The sequence below is a fragment of the Phocoena sinus genome, chromosome 1 (genome assembly GCF_008692025.1).
Source record: "Phocoena sinus isolate mPhoSin1 chromosome 1, mPhoSin1.pri, whole genome shotgun sequence".
In the NCBI taxonomy this organism is placed as follows: Eukaryota; Metazoa; Chordata; class Mammalia; order Artiodactyla; family Phocoenidae; genus Phocoena; species Phocoena sinus.
The window spans coordinates 41,220,455-41,240,844 of record NC_045763.1 but is presented as its reverse complement, the minus strand read 5'-3'; the positions used below and the strand labels follow the sequence as shown (position 1 = coordinate 41,240,844).

The following is a 20,390-nucleotide window of genomic DNA, read 5'->3' as shown; positions in this document are numbered from 1 at the left end:
GCTCTCAAATCATCCTGCACTTTTTTATTAAAAAAAAAAAGCTTTTTAAAATAAATTTATTTATTTATTTATTTTTGGCTGCATTGGGTCTTTGTTGCTGGGGCTTTTCTCTAGTTGCGGTGAGCAGGGGCTACTCTTCCTTGCGGTGCTTGGGCTTCTCATTGCAGTGGCCCCTCTTGTTGCGGAGCACAGGCTCAGTAGTTGTGGCACACGGACTTAATTTCTCTGCGGCATGTGGAATCTTTCCAGACCAGGGCTTGAACCCGTGTCCCCTGCTTTGGCAGGTGGATTCTTAACCACTGAGCCACCAGGGAAGCCCTCATCCTGCACTGTTTTAAATGCGTATTTTCATTTATATTAGTGTGATTATATGGTTATCTCTCTCTCCCTCTACTAAACTATGTGCTCTACAAGGTCAAGGACCACGCTTTTTCCTCATGTTGTACCCTAGGGCCTCCACAGCACACAGTAGGCATTCAGTAAATGTGTTAAATGAATGAATAGAAAGAAATGATTGCAAAAATACTTTGGCTACATAAAAGTTAAATTTCCAAAGGAGATTTAGGATCCCAAGAGAAATATGCCGTTCTTGCTAGTGTCATCTTCAGCTCTTTAAAAAAAAATTATTATCAACATCCTTTTTTTCAGAGTGATGATGACTCATATCTGCTCAAATAAAATAACCTTCATATCTTGCCAAACTTATTGAGCAGAAGCAGTCTGTTCATTTGCTGGTAGAAACAGAGAAGGGAAAAGAGGCTATTACAGGGTTTATGGGTTCATTTTTTCCCAGTAACAGGTTCTCCCCAACATGCTAGGCAGTTCTCTGAATATAGCGAGGCAGAGACAAGTGTTCTACCGTGGATCTCTAGATCAGTATTCTGACAAGTAGAGATCAAGCTAGCTAGACTCAAGGTTCAGAAAGTACAAATTGGTTTTATAGCCCTAAACTGGATATATATGTCTTCTCCATGACTCACTCTCCTTCCTGACCTACAGAGTCACTGCAGCTTCATGTGCTCAGTTATGATTGTCTCCTTCTTGCGATTCTTCTTGGCCTCAGTTCTAGGTAATAAAAATAAATTTTTCTTTTATGTGAACGTGGTTCTGATTAGTTTTTTTTTTCTTAACATCTTTATTGGAGTCTAATTGCTTTACAATGTTGTGTTAGTTTCTGATGTATAACAAAGTGAACCAGCTATATGAATACATATATCCCCATATCCCCTCCCTCTTGCTTCTCCCTCCCACCCTCCCTATCCCACTCCTCTAGGTGGTCACAAAGTACCGAGCTCGTCTCCCTGTTCTATGCAGCTGCTTCCCACTACCTATCTATTTTCTATTTTACATTTGGGAGTGTATATATGTCAATGCTACTCTCTCACTTTGTCACAGCTTACCCTTCCCCCTCCCCATGTCCTCAAGTCCATTCTCTACGTCTGCATCTTTACTCCTGTCCTACCTCTAGGTTCATGAGAACCTTTTATTTTATTTTTTTTAGATTCCATGTATATGTGTTAGCATACAGTATTTGTTTTTCTCTTTCTGACTTACTTCACTCTGTATGACACACTCCAGGTCCATTTACCTCACTACAGACAACTCAATTTCATTTCTTTTTATGGCTGAGTAATATTCCATTGTATATATGTGCCACATCTTCTTTATCCATTCATCTGTCAGTAGACACGTAGGTTGCTTCCATGTCCTGGCTATTGTAAATAGTACTGCAATGAACATTGTGGTACATAACTCTTTTTGAATTATGGTTTTCTCAGGGTATATGCCTGGTAGTGGGATTACTGGCAATGTGTTAGTCCTATTTTTAGTTTTTTAAGGAACCTCCATACTGTTCTCCATAGTGGCTGTATCAATTTACATTCCCACCAACAGTGCAAGAGGGTTCCCTTTTCTCCACACCCTCTCCAGAATTTATTTATTTATTTATTTATTTATTTCCAGTCTTCAAATATTTTTTATTGGAAGGCCATGCATTGCCTTCATTTATTGTATTTAAAATCACTATACATATACTTTTGTGAAAACACTGCCTGCATTTTCTAGTACAAAGAAACCAAAAATTGTTTCCGGAATGTAGAGAAATTTCCAACTTAAATAGCGAAAAAGTGCATCATAATTACTGCTGCACTGCAGTCATTTCTTCATTTCCCATGTTTCTTAAATAACTACCTTGTGTGATAACACACGATATAAAGACTAATTATGAAAAACAGACATTTACATATACTTCTAAAGTTTTATTGAGAATATCCTCTTGGCATTGGATAAGCAATAGGCGCAGCTGTGGTAGCAGGATATGCATATGCCTGTTGGTTCATACCATTGTGCATATTGGGAATATTACGTCCATATTGCTGAGTGCTATCATATCCATTCTGGTAAGTCCCTGTTGGATTATCAGTCCTAAAGCTGCTCTGTATACCAGCAGACACACATTACTTCCAGAGCTCCCATTGGTGTAATCTGAAGCACTGTAAACACCATTTTGAGTTTTTGACCCCAAATCTCTCTTAAGCAGACTAGAGTCACCTGTCATAATTTTCCCTGTCTCTAAATGTATTAAATCCACCCCTTCTGCCAACAGAGTATCTGTCCCGATGGTCATCCTTCATGCCTCCTCTACCCCTGGAACGACCTGAACCTCTGTCTTCGACCAACTGAAGCAATTTGGGATTAATTGCTTGATTAGCTTCAGGAAGCACAGAGATAAGGTCACTCACTTGCTTTATGTTATCAGGTGTAAAGAAAGTGTATGCTGTGCCTGTTTTGGTACTGTGAGCAGTTCTTCCAATTCGATGAATGTAATCCTCTGAGGAGTTAGGGTAGTCATAATTGATGACAAGTTTCACATCTTCCACATCTAGCCCTCTGGAGGCCACATCTGTAGCAATCAGAATAGGAGCCTTTCCATGTTTGAATTCATTTAGAACCCAGTCACGTTCCTGTTGACTCTTGTCACCATGGCTACCCATGACAGGCCACCCATCTATCCTCATTTTTCTAGTGAGTTCATCACATCTTCTTTTGGTTTCAACAAAAACAATGGTTTTAATCACCTTCTCACTCATGATCTCTTCCATTAAATGAATAAGCTTTTCATCCTTTTCTACATCATGACACACATCCACAATCTGAAGAATGTTGTGATTTGCACTCAGTTCTAGTGCACCGATATTTATATGAATATAGTCTTTCAGGAAATCTTCAGCAAGCTGTCTTACTTCTTTTGGCCAAGTAGCACTCCACATTAGGGTTTGCCTATCGGGTCTTATCTAATCCACAATCTTCCTTATTTGGGATTCGAATCCCATATCAAGCATTCTGTCTGCTTCATCAAGGACAAGATAGGTGGTTCTTCTTAGATTGGTTTTCCCACATTCTAAAAAGTCAGTAAGTCTTCCAGGTGTTGCAATACAGATTTCTACATCCCTCTCCAAATAACGTATTTGTGGTCCCTTGGGAGCACAACCATAAATACAAGTGGACTTCAAGCAACATGCTCTACAGTATTCAGCAGCTACTTGCTATACCTGTTGGGCCAGTTCCCGAGTTGGTGCCAGCACCAAGCAAATAGGTCCATCACCTCTCTCTAGGAGTGGCTGATGATTGATGTGGACAATGACAGGCATCAAATAAGACAACGCCTTCCCAGATCCAGTTTCTGCTACCCCAACCATATCTAATCCATTTAGAGCAACTGGCCATCCCTGAGCTTGAATAGCTGTGGGTTCAGTAAAGTTCTGCCTTGCAATCACGTCCATGACATTTGCAGGGAAGTTCGCTTCATAAAAGTTCAGTACTGGCTTTGGGCAGTTGTGACCTCTAACTGTAATTTCCTTGCTTCTTCTGTATGTCTCTACCTCTTGTGCTGTACACCTAGCCAAATCAGGGTGTTCTTGATAAAAATTCTTCTCAAATTTGGGCAGCTCATCAAGATTCCACTTTTTTTTAACCAGTTTCTCCCCAGGGTTTCCAAACTTCTTTCCAGATAACGGCCCGGCCCTACTTCCTCCAAATCGAGGGACACGAAACCCTCGACCCCAGGTGCAGTCTCGGTCACTCGAATAACCCAACATGGCGTCAATGGTTGCGGTTGGTGGGAAGTGAAGCAGAGAGAATCGAGCACTACGAGTAACCGGAGGTGGCTCCAGCGACAGCGAACTCTTGCGGGGGAGGCAGTGGAGGGATGGCGATGACAAGAGCTGGGGCTGCTGCACAAAAGTCCGGTGGAAATGAATGAGGTCTCCAGCATTTATTGTTTGTAGATTTTTTGATGATGGCCATTCTGACCTGTGTGAGGTGATACCTCATTGTAGTTTTGTTTTGCAGTTCTCTAATGATCAGTGATGTTGAGTATCCTTTCATGTGTTTGTTGGCCATCTGTATATCTTCTTTGGAGAAATGTCTGTTTAGGTCTTCTGCCCATTTTGTGTTGTTTATTTTTCTGATGTTGATCAGAATGAGCTGCTTGTCTATTTTAGAGATTAATCCTTTGTCAATTGCTTCATTTGCAAATATTTTCTACCATTCTGAGGGTTGTCTTTTCTCTTATTTATGGTTTCCGTTGCCGTGCAAAAGCTTTTAAGTTTCATTAGGTCCCATTTGTTTATTTTTGTATTTATTTCCATTTCTCTAGGAGGTGGGTCCAAAAGGATCTTGCTGTGATTTACGTTAAAGGGTGTTCGGCCTATGTTTTCCTCTAAGAGTTTGATAGTGTCTGGCCTTACATTTAAGTCTTTAATCCATTTAAGTTTATGTTTGTGTATGGTGTTAGGGAGTGTTCTAATTTCATTCTTTTACATGTAGCTGTCCAGTTTTCCCAACACCATTTATTGAAGAGACTGCTTTTTCTCCATTGTATATACTCTTGCTCACTTTATCAAAGATAAGGTGACCATATGTGCATGGGTTTATCTCTGGACTTTCTATCCTGTTCCATTGATCTATATTTCTGTTTTTGTTCTAGTACCATACTGTCTTGATTACTGTAACTTTGTAGTATAGTCTGAAGTCAGGGAGCCTGATTCCTCCATCTCCGTTTTTCTTCCTCAAGATTGCTTGGGCTATTCAGGGTCTTTTGTGTTTCCATACAAATTGTAAAAATTTTTGTTCTAGTTCTGTGAAAAATGCCAATGGTAATTTTATAGGGATTGCACTGAATCTGTAGATTGCTTTGGGTAGTATAGTCATTTTCACAATATTGATTCTTGGAATCCAAGAACATGGTATATTTCTCCATCTGTTTGTATCATCTTTAATTTCTTTCATTAGTGTCTTATAGTTTTTTGCATACCAGTCTTTTGACTCCTTAGGTAGGTTTATTCCTAGGAATTTAATTTTTTTTGTTGCAGTGGTAAATGGAGCTGTTTCCTTAATTTCTCTTTCAGATTTTTCATCATTAGTGTATAGGAATGCAAGAGATTTCTGTGCATTAACTTTGTATCCTGCTACTCTACCAAATTCATTGATTAGCTCTAGTAGTCTTCTCATAGCATCTTTAGGATTCTATATGTATGGTATCATGTCATCTGCAAACAGTGACAGTTTTACTTCCTCTTTTCCAACTTGGATTCCTTTAATTTCTTCTTGTTCTCTGACTGCTATGGCTAAAACTTCCAAAACTATGTTGAATAATGGTGGTGAGAGTGGGCAACCTTGTCTTGTTCCTGATCTTAGGGGAAATGGTTTCAGTGTTTCCCCATTGAGAATGATGTTGGCTGTGGGTTTATCATATATGGCCATTTTTCTTTTGAGGTAGGTTCCCTCTATGCCTACTTTCTGGAGAGTTTTTATCATAAATGGGTGTTGAATTTTGTCAGAAGCTTTTTCTACATCTGTTGAGATTATCATATGTTTTTTATCCTCCAGTTTGTTAATGTGGTGTATCACATTGATTGGTTTGCATATATTGAAGATTCTTTCCATTCCTGGGATAAACCCCACTAGATCATGGTGTATGAACCTTTTAATATGCTGTTGGATTCTGTTTGCTATTATTTTGTTGAGGATTTTTGCATCTATTTTAATCAGTGATATTGGACTGTAGTTTTCTTTTTTGGTGACATCTTTGTCTGCTTTTGGTATCAGGGTGATGGTGGCCTCATAAAATGATTTCAGGAGTGTTCCTCCCTCTGCTATATTTTGGAAGAGTTTGAGAAGGTTTTGTGTTAGCTCTTCTCTAAATGTTTGATAGAATTTGCCTGTGAAGCCATCTCGTCCTGGGCTTTTGTTTGTTGGAAGATTTCTAATCACAGTTTCAATTTCAGTGCTTGTGATTTGTCTGTTTCTATTTTCTATTTCTTCCTGGTTCAGTCTTGGAAGGTTGTGGTTTTCTAAGAATTTGTCCATTTCTTCCAGGTTGTCCATATTACTGGCACATGGCTGCTTGTGGTAATCTCTCATGATCCTTTGTATTGCTGCATTGTTAGTTGTTGCTTCTCCTTTTTCATTTCTAATTCTATTGATTTGAGTCTTCTCCCTTTTTCTCTTGATGAGTCTGGCTAATGGTTTATCAATTTTGTTTATCTTCTCAAAGAACCAGCTTTTAGTTTTATTGATCTTTGCTATCATTTCCTTCATTTCTTTTTCATTTATTTCTGCTCTGACGTTTATGATTTCTTTCCTTCTGCTAACTTTGGGGTTTTTTTTGTTCTTCTTTCTCTAATTGCTTTAGGTGTAAGGTTAGGTTGTTTACTTGAGATGTTTCTTGTTTCTTGAGGTAGGATTGTATTGCTATAAACTTCCCTCTTAGAACTACTTTTGATGCATCCCATAGGCTTTGGCTCATCGTGTTTTCATTGTCATTTATTTCTAGGGATGTTTTGATTTCCTCTTTGATCTCTTCAGTGATCTCTTGGTTATTTAGTAGGGTATTGTTTCACCTCCATGTGTTTATATATTTTATATTTTTTTTCCTGTAATTGATATCTTGTCTCATAGCATTGTGGTCAGAAAAGATACTTGATACGAATTCAGTTTCCTTAAATTTACTGAGGCTTGATTTGTGACCCAAGATATCATCTATCCTGGAGAATGTTCCATGAGCACTTGGGAAGAAAGTGTATTCTGTTGTTTTTGGATGGAATGTCTTATAAATATCAATTAAGTCCATCTTGCTTAATGTGTCCTTTAAAGCTTGTGTTTCCTGATTTATTTTCATCTTCCATGATCTGTCCATTGGTGAAAGTGGGATGTTAAAGTCCCCTACTATTATTGTGTTACTGTCAATTTCCCCTTTTAGGGCTGTTAGCATTTACGTTATATATTTAGGTGCTCCTATTTTGGGTGCATAAATATTTACCATTGTCATATCTTCTTCTTGGATTGATCCTTTGATCATTATGTAGTGTCCTTCTTTGTCTCTTGTAATAGTCTTTATTTTAAAGTCTATTTTGTCTGGTGTAAGAATTGCTACTCCAGCTTTCTTTTGACTTCCAGTTACATGGAATATCTTTTTTTCATCCCCTCTGCTTCAGTCTGTATGTGTCCCTAGGTCTGAAGTGGTTCTCTTGTAGACAGCATATATACAGGTCTTGTTTTCGTATCCATTCAGCCAGTGTATGTCTTTTGGCTGGAGCATTTAATCCATTTACATTTAAAGTAATTATCAATATGTATGTTTCTATTACCATTTTCTCAATTGTTTTGGGTTTGTTTTTGTATGTCTTTTCCCTCTGTTGTATTTCCTGCCTAGAGAAGTTCCTTTAGCATTTGTTGTAAAGCTGGTTTCATGGTGCTGAATTCTCTTAACTTTTGCTTGTCTGTAAAGGTTTTAATTTCTCCATCGAATCTTAATGAGATCTTTGCTGGGTAGAGTAATCTTGGTTGTAGGTTTTTCCCTTTCATCACTTTAAATATGTCCTGCCACTCCCTTCTGGCTTGCAGAGTTTCTGCTGTAACATCTGCTGTTAACCTTTTGGGGATTCCCTTGTATGTTATTTGTTGCTGTTCCCTTGATGCTTTTAATAGTTTTTCTTTGTATTTAATTTTTGATAGTTTGATTAGTATGTGTATTGGCATGTTTCTCTTTGGATTTATCCTGTATGGGACTCTCTGCACTTCCTGGACTTGATTGACTATTTCCTTTCCCATATTAGGGAAGTTTTCCACTATAATCTCTTCATGTATTTTCTCAGTCACTTTCTCTTTCTCTTCTTCTGTGACCCCTCTAATTTGAATGTTGGTGTGTTCAGTGTTGTCCCAGAGGTCTCTGAGATTGTCCTCAATTCTTTTCATTCTTTTTTCTTTATTCTGCTCCCTGGCAGTTATTTCCACCATTTTATCTTCCAGCTCACTTATCCCTTCTTCTGCCTCAATTATTCTGCCATTGATTCCTTCTAGAGTATTTTTAATTTCAGTTATTGTGTTGTTCATCATTGTTTTGCTCTTTAATTCTTGTAGATCCTTATTAAATGTTTCTTGTATTTTCTCCCTTCTGTTTCTGAGATTTTGGATCATCTTTATTGCCCTTACTCTGAATTCTTTTTCAGGTAGTTTGCCTATTTCATCTTCATTTATTTGGTCTTGTAGGTTTTTACCTTGGTCCTTCTTCTGTAACATACTTTTTTTGTCATTTCATTTTTTTTTTCTTTTTTGATGGGTGGGGTTGTATTCCTGTCTTACTGGTTGTTTGGCCCGAAGCGTCCAGCACTGGAATTTGCAGGCAGTTGAATAGAGCTGGGTCTTGGTGCAGAGATGACCTCTGGGAGGCCTCACTCCAATTTATATTCCCTGGGGTCTGAGGCTCTCTGTTAGTCCAGTGGTTTGGACCCAGTGCTCCCATCACAGGAGCTTGAGCCCAACCTCCAGCCTGGGAACCAAGATCCCGCAAGCTGCATGGTGTGGCAAAAAAAAAAAAAAAGAAAGAAAGAAAGAAGGAGCAGTGCAATATAAAACAAAATAAAATTAGAAAGGTAAAAAAATATAATAGGAAAAATAAAAATATAATTGAAACAACCAGTTACTAGGGGTTCCTCCCATCCCCTTAGGTGTCCATGGTACCCCACCGGTGCCTGGTAGGTGCCCTAGTTGTGCGAATACACGAATTCCACATCCTCCTAGTCTGCCATCTCGACTCCGCCCCACCCTCTGATTAGTTTTTTTTAACTTTCTTTTGTTCTTGAGATGTCCTTCCTGCTGATATTCCAAAAATGAGGTTGGCGTCTCTGCCTCATTCCCAGAATTACATCCCTCATTGATTTCTCTTTAATGTAACTAAAATTTCCCAAGCAAATCTCATTAAAGAGGATTGGAATAATTGGAGGGATGTTTCTTTTACTGAGGATCTGGGGTTTATATAGGGTCAGAGTCTTAGTGCATGGGAAAAAGGAATGGTAAAAAACATCTTGCGGGCTTCCCTGGTGGTGCAGTGGTTGAGAGTCCGCCTGCCGATGCAGGGGACGCGGGTTCGTGCCCCGGTCCGGGAAGATCCCACATGCCGCGGAGCGGCTGGGCCCGTGAGCCATGGCCGCTGGGCCTGCGCGTCCGGAGCCTGTGCTCCACAACGGGAGAGGCCACAGCAGTGAGAGGCCCGCGTACCGCAAAAAAAAAAAAAAACATCTTGCAAATAATCAGTGTTTGAGCATGGATATCACCTTTTTCCTTTAATTTTTAATGTTTTTTTTTTAAAGAGAAAGCTATTCAATCATACCTGTTAATGCCAATGACTAATTTAGCTTCTCAGGAAATTTATACTTTCCTTGTCCTTATAGGTCCCTATCTACCTCTAGGATATGCCTTCTCTAATTATCTGCTCCATTATTCCCTTTTTGATTGACAGTCAAATCTTCCCCTATAAGAAATAAGGGAGAAGCTTGGATTCAACAGACATAATAAACTGGTTCCCAGTTCTGCTTTTCACACTTAGAAGCCTTGGTTACTTCTGTAAAATGGTGAATAATAATAACTACTTCAGAAAATTGTGGTGAGCATTAAATATATGTACAGTGCTCAGTGTAAAGCCCAATACTTGTAAGTGCTCAATAAGTATTAGTCTGCTTCTCTAAGCTTGTGTAGCACTGGAGTTCTGCTGTGTATTTCCATAGTTCATTCATAGCTAATTGGAAATAGAGATAGATAGCTGCTGAATCCCATGAGAGTTGTAGGCCTATTTTAACAGCTCTCCTTACCTTGGGAAGTTTCTAGAATCTACTCACTTAGAGTCACTCATACAGTAGAGTCTTGAAGTCTGACAATGCTATCAATGTAGTGACTAAACCTTCATGTGGTAAAATGAGCACAGATGCAATTGCAGGAAAGTCCTTTAGTCAATTTCAGAGCTGTTTTGATTAGAAAGCAACACTGCATATTGGAAAGAGCCCGAGCCTTGGCATTAGACAGATCTGTATTTTAATCCTGACTCTGCTACCTAGAAAATGCTCAATAAATGGCAGCCGATGTTGTTGTAGCAAGTTTGCTTTCACTAGAGATTTGATTTAACTTGACTAAGCCAGCCTTTTCTGGGAAGGTTTCACCAGTGTTTCATTAAACATTGGCTTCTGTCTAGCCCTTTGCATATACTCACAGCCTCCTGACTTTGAATCATGATAATTCCTTCAATAGATAAATGAGTGAAACCTGTTATGTTCCCAGAACTAAGGTCAAATATGGCATTTCAAAGCCAGAGCAGCTTTTCTAGTGTCTTACTATCTTCTGCCATTTTTTTTTTCTTGAGGAGTGGGGGAGAACATGGTCAATTTAGAACTCCCTTTTCCTGTACTTTCCCTTTACACTATTTGGTAATTTAGCGTGGATGAGCTAGAAGGGAGACCTAGACATTTTCAAAGGTTTGGTTACAACTAGGATAGCTTTATCTTCCCAGAAGGTCTACAAAACATCTGAGGCAGGAGGGGTTTTTAAAGCAGTTAAAGCTAATATTACTGTGCCTCCTCGGGAGTGTGGAAAGAATAATTAGGCATGAATTATGTAAGTAGGACTGAATTAGGTACAGGGTTGGGTGCCTTAAATGAATTCTACATCCCAGGAGTCATTCATTCAACTATCACTGAGCTACTTTGTGTGGAGTGCTGGGGATACAGACATGGCCTCTCTACTCAAGAAGCTCATAGGCAAGCTCATTCAACTCTACCTGCCTCTGAGGTAGATATTTTCTTTTCCTTCCTTATAGCTGATGAAAGAGGATCTCAAAGAGGTGAAATAGTTGGTCCAAAATTACACAGGTAGTAGGTAGTTAAGCTTAGCTACAAATCCTTTTCTTTTTCCTTTAATCAATATTTGTGCTTATTATGTGTTCTTTTTAGTTATGGCATGTTAGAATGAACATGGAAGATATAGGTAGTGTATAGCTATAGCACTGTCTTCCTAGAATCCCTACTTTCTTCTTAGAAATTCTCCTTTTCCCACTCCAGCCATGTGGTTTGGAAAGGAGCTGCCTAAACCACATTTGGTTGATTCAAGCAAAAAATATTAGAGTTATTCCCCAGGATTTTTCATGTGGAAACTAAAGAAATGAGGTAAAATTTCCAAGATATGATACATTGGACTTACTAGCCATGATGTTCTCTGACTTTGAAGTAAGTCCATCTGCAAGTTAAAACAAAAGTAAACCAAACTTAACTCATTTAAGGGGCTGATAAAACTTTGATAACAAAACCAGACAAAGATGATACTAGAAGGAAATTCTATAGGTCCGTAACACTTATACGTATTAATGCAAAAATCCAAAATAAATATTTACAAATCAAATCCATCATGTACACTAAAATACAGGAGTGTGTAGACAAAATAATTTTAAAAGGTGGGATTTGTCAAAAAAATTCAAGGATATTTTAATTACTGTTAGTTTAATTTACCACATGAACAGTTTAAAGTAGCAAAACCTATATGATCATCTCAATAGATGAAAAAAATACAAAATTCAATAACTATGATTAAATCTCCTAGAAAAGTGGGAATTGAAGGGAATTTCTTTAACTAGATAGAGATTATTTATTAAAACCCAAAATTGTTGTAAAAGCCTTAGAAACATTTTCCTTAAAAAGAACAAGAAAAGATGCTTGCTGCCCATGTGTCTATTCAACATTACATCTGAGGCTTTAACCCGTATATATAATATAAGAAACAGCAGTAAGAAATATAATTATATTAAAAACAGGAACAATACTATTTATTTACAGATGGTTTGATTGTCTACATAGAAATTTCAAGATAAAAATCCATAGAAAATCTACAGATTAACTATTGGAACTAATTATAGAGTCTGCTGAATACTAGATTAATATGAAAAAATTATATGTGATAAAAGTACAAAAATGTGTAGATAAAGAATATATAACAACTGCAAGATAGTGGTTATTTCAGAGACAGAAAAGGAGGAGAATGGTTTTCTAGTGAAGAGATGATTCCAAGGAAAACTTTAATATTTTCTTTGTTTTTAAGGATCTGAAGCTGGCAAAATAGTAACACAAGTTAAATCTGGGTTTTTAGTATTCTTAAATACTTTGTAACAAAAATTTAAAAATTCAAACAAATAAATGTTAGCTAGTATTGTAGATCTTTGAAAATAGCAGAATCAGCATTGAGGTTTAGCGACATTTAATTTAGATTCTTTTAGTCATAAAAAGAAAAGAGTCTCATTTTTGTGGCTTAGAAACCTGGGTTCCAATTATTCCTGATACCTTTGTCTTTAATTGTTGAAATCTACCCTTTGATTACCTGGTCAAGATCATGGATTTAGTAGTCAGAGTGCCAGGGTTGAAATCCTACCTGTATGAGTTACTAGCTGCCTGACCTCAGAAGGACAGTTACTTTTCTAAACCATAGTTTTTCATTTGTAAAGCTAAGATGATAATGGCACCTATCTCATATAGCTGTCATGAGGATAAAAATGACACATGTAAAACATTTAGTGCAACATCAGGTACACTGTAAATACATATAGATGTTAGATGTTGCTTAAACTTTTTGGACTTCTCAGGGCTATTATAAGAATTGAATGGAAGAATCTGAGTAAAACTCATAGCATAATGCCTGGCACTTACTAGTGCTTCCATAAATCTTAATTCCACTGCCCCTTTTCTGTCTCCCCTACTGTTTACTCTTGAACATTTAATTAGTTTTCTAAATCTAACCAGGTACTGTGTTGAGTATCTTTGATCGCATTTGACTTATGTTTTTTTTCCTAACATTTATAACTGTTTGGGGGCAAAGAATGTGTTTCTTTATTCTTTTATCATAGCTTGAATTTTGTAACTATCGCTTATAACAGAGAAAAAATTATCCATACTATTTTTTCCTGTTTCTTGACTTAGGACACATACATGGAGTGCTAAGAGTGCCTGTTTGTCCTCTGGTTGTATGTAGGAGAGATGTACTTTTTTTCCTCAGATTTCCAGAACAAGTTTATAGCATATGAAGAAATTTTTATTTATTCTGGCATTTTTTCATATGTGGGGCTGGCAGTGAGATTTCTCTTCATCTAAAAGTGAAGATGATGCTGAAATCAAAGGAGAATGCATAAGCTAAGAGTAAAGTAGGTAGCTGGGAGCAATAAGTCAGAGCGAGAGGGCTGAATAGGTCACCAGTCTGAGGAGGGTGGCCAGGAAACACTGGAAACTGCATAAGGAGAGCCAAGGAACACAGGATCTTATAAAGACATGAAGTGGCTGGTTAAAGGAGTTTGATGGGTAGGGGTCATAAAGAGGGATGGAGTTTTTCCTCTATGGCTGGATTTTCCAGATTCTTTGTGGCAGGATGCCAGACTGTTGAGTATGTTTAAACAAGGTGTATGGGTGGGTACCGCTTCTAACAAGAGGTGAATTCATTAATCTGTTGAGTATTACTATTTTAAAAGAGCAAGGCTTATGGTGACATCTTTCTTAGATTACTTCTGAAAAACAGGTAAAGATTCTCTTTGTATTTCTATAAAGGTAGTTGAGAGTAAGTTGGGCACATATTTGAGAAAGAGCATGTGATTTGCTGTCTGATTTCAAGGTGAATAATCAGGACTCTGGGGTCTGACTAACTGGAGCAGTGTGAGAAGGAAGGGGTCTCCATATACTCCCTCTAAAACAATCAGCAGCCTAGAGCAGCGCTAGTACCAGGGCCTCCAATTGCTAATCAAATGAAAGGAATGTTTTCCTAAAATTCTTCCTTCAGCTTTGAATAAAGGGAATGTATTTTGATGTACTAAATTTCATGGTATAATGAAAACAGAGCCAGTTGCTGTATTCTGATTATATAACAGGCATGATTGACAAATCCTTTGAGAAAATTGGCAAGCTAATGTTAATGCAATCTGTATTAACCTACAAGACTTACGTAGTCACTAATTTATTTTTAAATGAGTGCAAATACATTTTCCTAGGAAGGAAGCAAGGAACTTCTGACAATCTCAGTGTTACCACAGAGAGATGGAATAATTTGAACAGGAAGAGTAAACTAAAAATTCCCTTGTGTTTAAGAATTAAACACATCCCTCTCATCCCACCATAGTTAATCTAGTATTAATAAGTCTTTCCTAATAAGTGTGGGTAACTGTAGTTTTGTCCCCTAGCTCATATTTTATTATTAATTTATTCTTTCTTTAAAAAGAAAAAAGTTGGAGACAATATGATATAGTATAAAAAGCAAAAGCTTTAGGAGTTCAAATCCTTTCTTTCTTAGCTATCTGAGCTTGGACTATTTTCAGTTAAACTCTCTGAGTCTCAGTTTCCTCATCTCTTAAATTGGGGTAACAGAAAAATCTTACCTTTGTAAAGCTGTGCCTTCTTAAATTGTATACCTTCGGCACCTCACTCTTAAAGAGGCACTTACCTTCACTTCCATCTGGATTAAGAACCAACTTTTTTTTTTTTTTTTACTTTTATTTATTTTGTTTATTTATTTATTTACATCTTTCTTGGAGTATAATTGCTTTACAATGGTGTGTTAGTTTCTGCTTTATAGCAAAGTGAATCAGTTATACATATACATATGTTCCCATATCTCTTCCCTCTTGTGTCTCCCTCCCTCCCACCCTCCCTATCCCACCCCTCTAGGTGGTCATAAAGCACCTAGCTGATCTCCCTGTGCTATGCAGCTGCTTCCCACTAGCTATCTATTTTATGTTTGGTAGTGTATATATGTCCATGCCACTCTCTCGCTCTGTCACAGCTTACCCTTCCCCCTCCCCATATCCTCAAGTCCATTCTCTAGTAGGTCTGTGTCTTTATTCCTGTCTTACTCCTATGTTCTTCATGACATTTTTATTTTCTTAAAGTCCATATATATGTGTTAGCATACGGTATTTGTCTTTCTCTTTCTGACTTACTTCACTCTGTATGACAGACTCTAGGTCCATCCACCTCATTACAAATAGCTCAATTAAGGGAATACGGTCTGCAAAACCATTCTGGAGAAATGGAAGTTCTAATCATGACAAAGACATTGATATTTAGGAGGTACGAAAAGATGGAATAAAAATATAAGACTGGAAAAAAAAAGAGAGACACTTACTTTCAGGGTTATGCATGTATAAAGTCGGCACCTGAGAGTGAATGCCTCATTAAATTTTGCACTGTTGGCACCTCATTTGCCTCACCTTGGTCCTAGACTTGCTGTCCTATATGGTTGGAATGTGATTTGTGGGTGGGGGTGGGGGTAGGTAAGAAGTGGGGTGGAGAATGGTGCTAAGAGTAAAGAGGTATGCAGAAGCCATATCACAAAAGGCCTTGTAGGTAATGTTAAGAGGTTTGAATGCTATCTGAGGGTTAATAATTTTAAAAAAAGATTTCCTGAGAAGTCATTAAAAATTTTTCACAGAAGAGCAACTTATTCAGAATTTCACTTGAGAAAGATCATTTTACCTGGTGGGTGAGGAAAGAATGTTGGGGGACAAAGACCCAATCAGCACAATTCAAGTAAGAGGTGAATACAATTCTTCAGGTGAGAGATGATGATGGACAAGATTGGCATAAACACAATGGTATGGAGGGAAGTGGAAGTGCTTGAAATATTTAGCATGTAGAATCAACAGAACTTGGTTATGATTAGACATAGACAGTGAATTAAAAGTCGTAGAAAATGTGAACCAAGTTTTTGGCTCGGGCAACTAACTGTGTATGTTGTGGTGTCATGTCCTGAGAATAGGGAACAGTGAAGAAATAAGATTGAAGAGAAGACTATAATTTCAGTTTGAACATGTAGAATTTGAAATATCTGCAAGACATCAAGTAGAACTGGTTAGTAAATAGTTCACCCTATGGGACAGGTATTTAAAAGAGTGATCTAGGCTGCAGATACAGAATTGGGAACCATCTGTGTTTAAGCCATGAATGATATTGCCTGGTAACGGTATGTTGTTTGAAAAGAGGGCCTAGGAAAGAACCACAGTGAATGCCAGCTTTTAAAGTTTAGGTATAAGAAAAGAAGCCAGCAAAGTTTGAGAAAGTTTGTCCAGGAAGATAGGAGGAAATCTACAGAGCCTCACATAAGAAACTTTGGTAACTCCTAACCTGTGCAAAACTCACCACTATGCCCCTTCCTAGAATGCAGTATGCAGGCATCCATTTCCCTTTACTTATAGCTTTTTGCCCTCATTCTGAAATGTGAAGCCTGGCCTGCCTCAAATTCCTTTTCCTAACCTATTTCTTCTTTGCATCAGTTCCGGGCCTCTTGCTTCAGTGCCTACCTTCATCTTTTCACTATCCTTTTAGATCTGATGCTTGATCTTCTCCTTCTGGTACTGACTTTGTCCGTTATGCTTTGCTGCAATTTCCAATGTGCTCCTAGACCCCATCTAATTCTCCTATCAGGTTTGCCTTGACTCAAACAGAAGGAGATCAGACAGCTCTTTCACCAGGTGCTAGGCCCAGTGGAGGCAGCATTTCATCATTATTACTGGGAGGTCACTGGGAGGTAAGCATTGGCTTACTGCTTTCTTAGTCCCTTTGGCCGGTGCATTACAAACCTGCCTAAACAAGCCCATCCCATTGAGCTTACTTGCCTGAGGTATTTTCAATAGACAAAGTAGAGTGACAAGTGCTTAACTTACATAATAAGTTTGCATTAGATTCTATCTGAATTATATATAAAGTGGAGTGTATTATATATTGAAGAACATCAACAATTCTAAATATGCTTAAACAAAGAGAGAGAAGATAGCATATATATGAATCATTGTTTAATGAGCTTAAAATCTCTCCAAGAGGGAATCAAATTCATACAATTTCCTTAGAATGTGTTCTTTAAACTTGTATGTCAGTTGGTGGAAAATGCCATGAAAAAGACAAACTTCTGGAACTGGCCTTTTTCTGTGGAACCTTGCTCTCTAGGAAGGTCAAGCTCTAAGAAAAGTTGAAAAGGATGTTTGGCTCTGAAGCTACTGGTTTAAGTAGTAACCAAATCTGTCTTCTACACATGGCCAATTCTTTTTGAAGAGATGTAACCCAGTACGGTACACCAACCTGAGCATCAGGACAACTTAATTCTAGTTCCTGTTTTTACTGTAATCCACTGTTTGAACTTGAGGAATTTGCTTCCTCTCCTAAGACCTCAGTTTCTCTATTTATGAAATGAAGGAGTTAAAAGATTGGACTAAATTATTCCAAGAGCCTTTCTAACTAAGAATCTACCATCTTTGGTCAAAAAATGGTGCCTCACAGATCTTGATCAAAAAAAAGATGAGTTCTGGGAAAGCCAGAATTTTTTTCTGAACAGGTTTTATTTGTTTGTTTCTTTGTTTTTGTCACATGAATGTTGAAATAGAATCTCAGAGCTAGAAGAGAATTCAGCATACAAGAATTTTCTCTAAAATGACCTGGCCCAGTGGTTATTTGGCCTCTTTTTGGGCACATCTAGTGATAGGGAACTCACTTTTTATAGAGTCAGCTCATTTTATTACTTGCCATTGATCTGATGGCAAGTAAGTTCTTTCTTATATTAACCTGAAACCTGTCTCCCTATAGCTTCCACCTATTATTTGTGCCATCTGTCAGATGCACATACCTGATTTAAATCCCATCTTCATTACTTGCTAGATTTGTGAGAGTAGGAATATCACTTAACATCTTTGAGTTTCTATTTCCTCATCTAATAATGGATATTTTGATTCCTATATTCCATGGTACTGTGATTAATGAGATAGTGCTTTAGGTTGTCTGTACTAGGCTCTAGTTGGGAAAGACTTCATAGGGTACTTGATATTTGGCAAAGATCATGAAGGATGGATAGGAATTTCTATAGAGGAGGGTGCAATAAGGAGGAGACAGGTAGATGACAGGTTGGCCGTTTGGGGCAGAGAGAATAGCAATGAACAAAAAAAAGGAGGCATACAAATCAAGTTCAGAAATTCTCTAGTGGTAAGGTTTGGTTAGATTTTTCAATGCCTAGGGCCAAAGAGAGAGAGTGATAGGAGATGATCCAGAAAAAATAAGCTGCAGGCAGACTGTGAAAGGACCTGTACACGATGCTACATTCAAATATGCTACTTCCAGAGGTTACTGAGGTTAAAGAAAATCATAAAGAAAGAGTGAATAGCTGAGCTAGGATTTAAATTCATGCCTTCTGAGACTATGTCTCACAGCACCATAACTTTTGAGACATTAAAATATCATCCTTTTATTGTTATAGAATTACAGAAAAAAAATTCCTTCCTTCCGGCACTATGCACCAGAATCCAAGAAGAGCTCTGACCTAGTTCCTGAGGCCTTCCAGCAGGATAAATCACAGTGCTGTTCTGTCAGTGAAACTAGTGAATTTCTTTGCTTTCTAGGAGCCTAGGCTTATAATAGGAAAAAACATTAGGGAGAAAGAAAGGAATATTCTGCCCACTTCTCAAATAGACGTGGCTGTACACTGTAGTAGAAAGTGCTCTGACTATGTGACAACCAAGAGTTAGGTTCAAATCCTAGCTCTGCCATTTACTAGCTGTATATGTAATATATTTCTCACTCTTCCCCTGAGCCTCAGTATGTTCATCAGTAACATGGGAATTATGGTGCTTCCCTGCCTATTTTTTCTGAAATCATTATAAGGGAATTCTATTATGATTGTCAAAGTCCTTTGAAAATCATAAATTGATATTTTATTACTACTATTATCAGGAAATCACCAAAGTGAGAGGGCACCAGTACAGATCAGGATTGCCCTGACATATGCTATCTGGACTTAGGGTAAAATCAGTAAGATTTGTCTACAGTGGCTCTGACTTTTCCCCTCTGTCATTTTCCCTGTTTTTCTTTTTCTCCCACTCACTTCTTTTGGCTGAAAAGCCTAGTGTCCTGTCTTTTTCTCTTCTCTTCCCTTCCCAAATGTTCCCCGTATAAACTCTACTGGTATGTTATTGAGAAACAAGGTCCAAAGGTCAATAATGAGATCTTCTGTCTTTCATAAAGGTTCCCATTGGAACCTCATCTTTCATAGAAAAGGAAAAAGTATTATTTATTTATTTTTTCATTCAGAAATTACTTGTTCAGCACCTAAAGTATATTTTACACATGGTGAAATATTTAGAGAGATTAGACAATCAAGAAAAGTAAGAACTTGGTGGAATTCAAGGACTTCTACTTCATTTGTTGATTTGTTTGTTTGTCATTTGTTCTATCTCGTATTTATTTAAAATTATGTGCTTTAGCACCGACTATGTATTACTAGACATTGTGTTAGGCAACATGTGAGGCAACAAGGACCCAATGGTACCATTTAGATCATCACAGATCAGGTTCATGCTGATTCTAAATGTTCTTAGTTTATTCTTAGGCATAGGTCCTAGGAATGCAACACCTTGGTGTGGTAGCAAGAGTCAAAGGAAGTGAGACAGTGTAAAAGGGTTGCCTTTTCTCCACAGCCTTGCCAATGTTTATTTGTGTTCTTTTTGATGATAGCCGTGCTGACAAGTGTGAGGTGATATCTTTTATTTTTTAACATCTTTATTAAAGTATAATTGCTTTACAATGTTGTGTTAGTTTCTGCTGTATAACAAAGTGAATCAGCTATATGTATACATATACCCCCATATACCCTCCCTCTTGCGTCTCCCTCCCACCCTCCTTATCCCAACCCTCTAGGTGGTCACAAAGCACCTAGCTGATCTCCCTGTGCTTTACAGCTCTTCCCACTAGCTATCTGTTTTACATTTGGTAGTGTCTATATGTCAATGCTACTCTCTCACCTCGTCCCAGCTTACTCTTTCCCCTCCCCTTGTCCTCAAGTCCATTGTCTACGTCTGCATCTTTATTCCTGTCCTGCCCCTAGGTTCATCAGAACAATTTTTTTTTTTTTAGATTCCATATATATGTGTTAGCATACGGTGTTTGATTTTCTCTTTCTTACTTCACTCTGTATGACAGACTCTAGGTCCATGCACCTCACTACAAATAACTCAATTTCATTTCTTTTTATGGCTGAGTAATATTGCATTGTATATATGTGCC

General features: G+C 37.8%; 1 protein-coding gene and 1 pseudogene across 1 annotated transcript in view; one reads left to right on the top strand and one right to left on the bottom strand.

Moving 5' to 3' along the window:
- AGBL4 (ATP/GTP binding protein like 4) overlaps window positions 1-20,390 on the top strand; it is a 1,318,619-nt gene that overhangs the window by 314,669 nt on the left and 983,560 nt on the right. The gene's annotated exons all lie outside the window — the stretch shown is intronic.
- LOC116760858 lies at window positions 2,259-4,138 on the bottom strand (annotated as a pseudogene).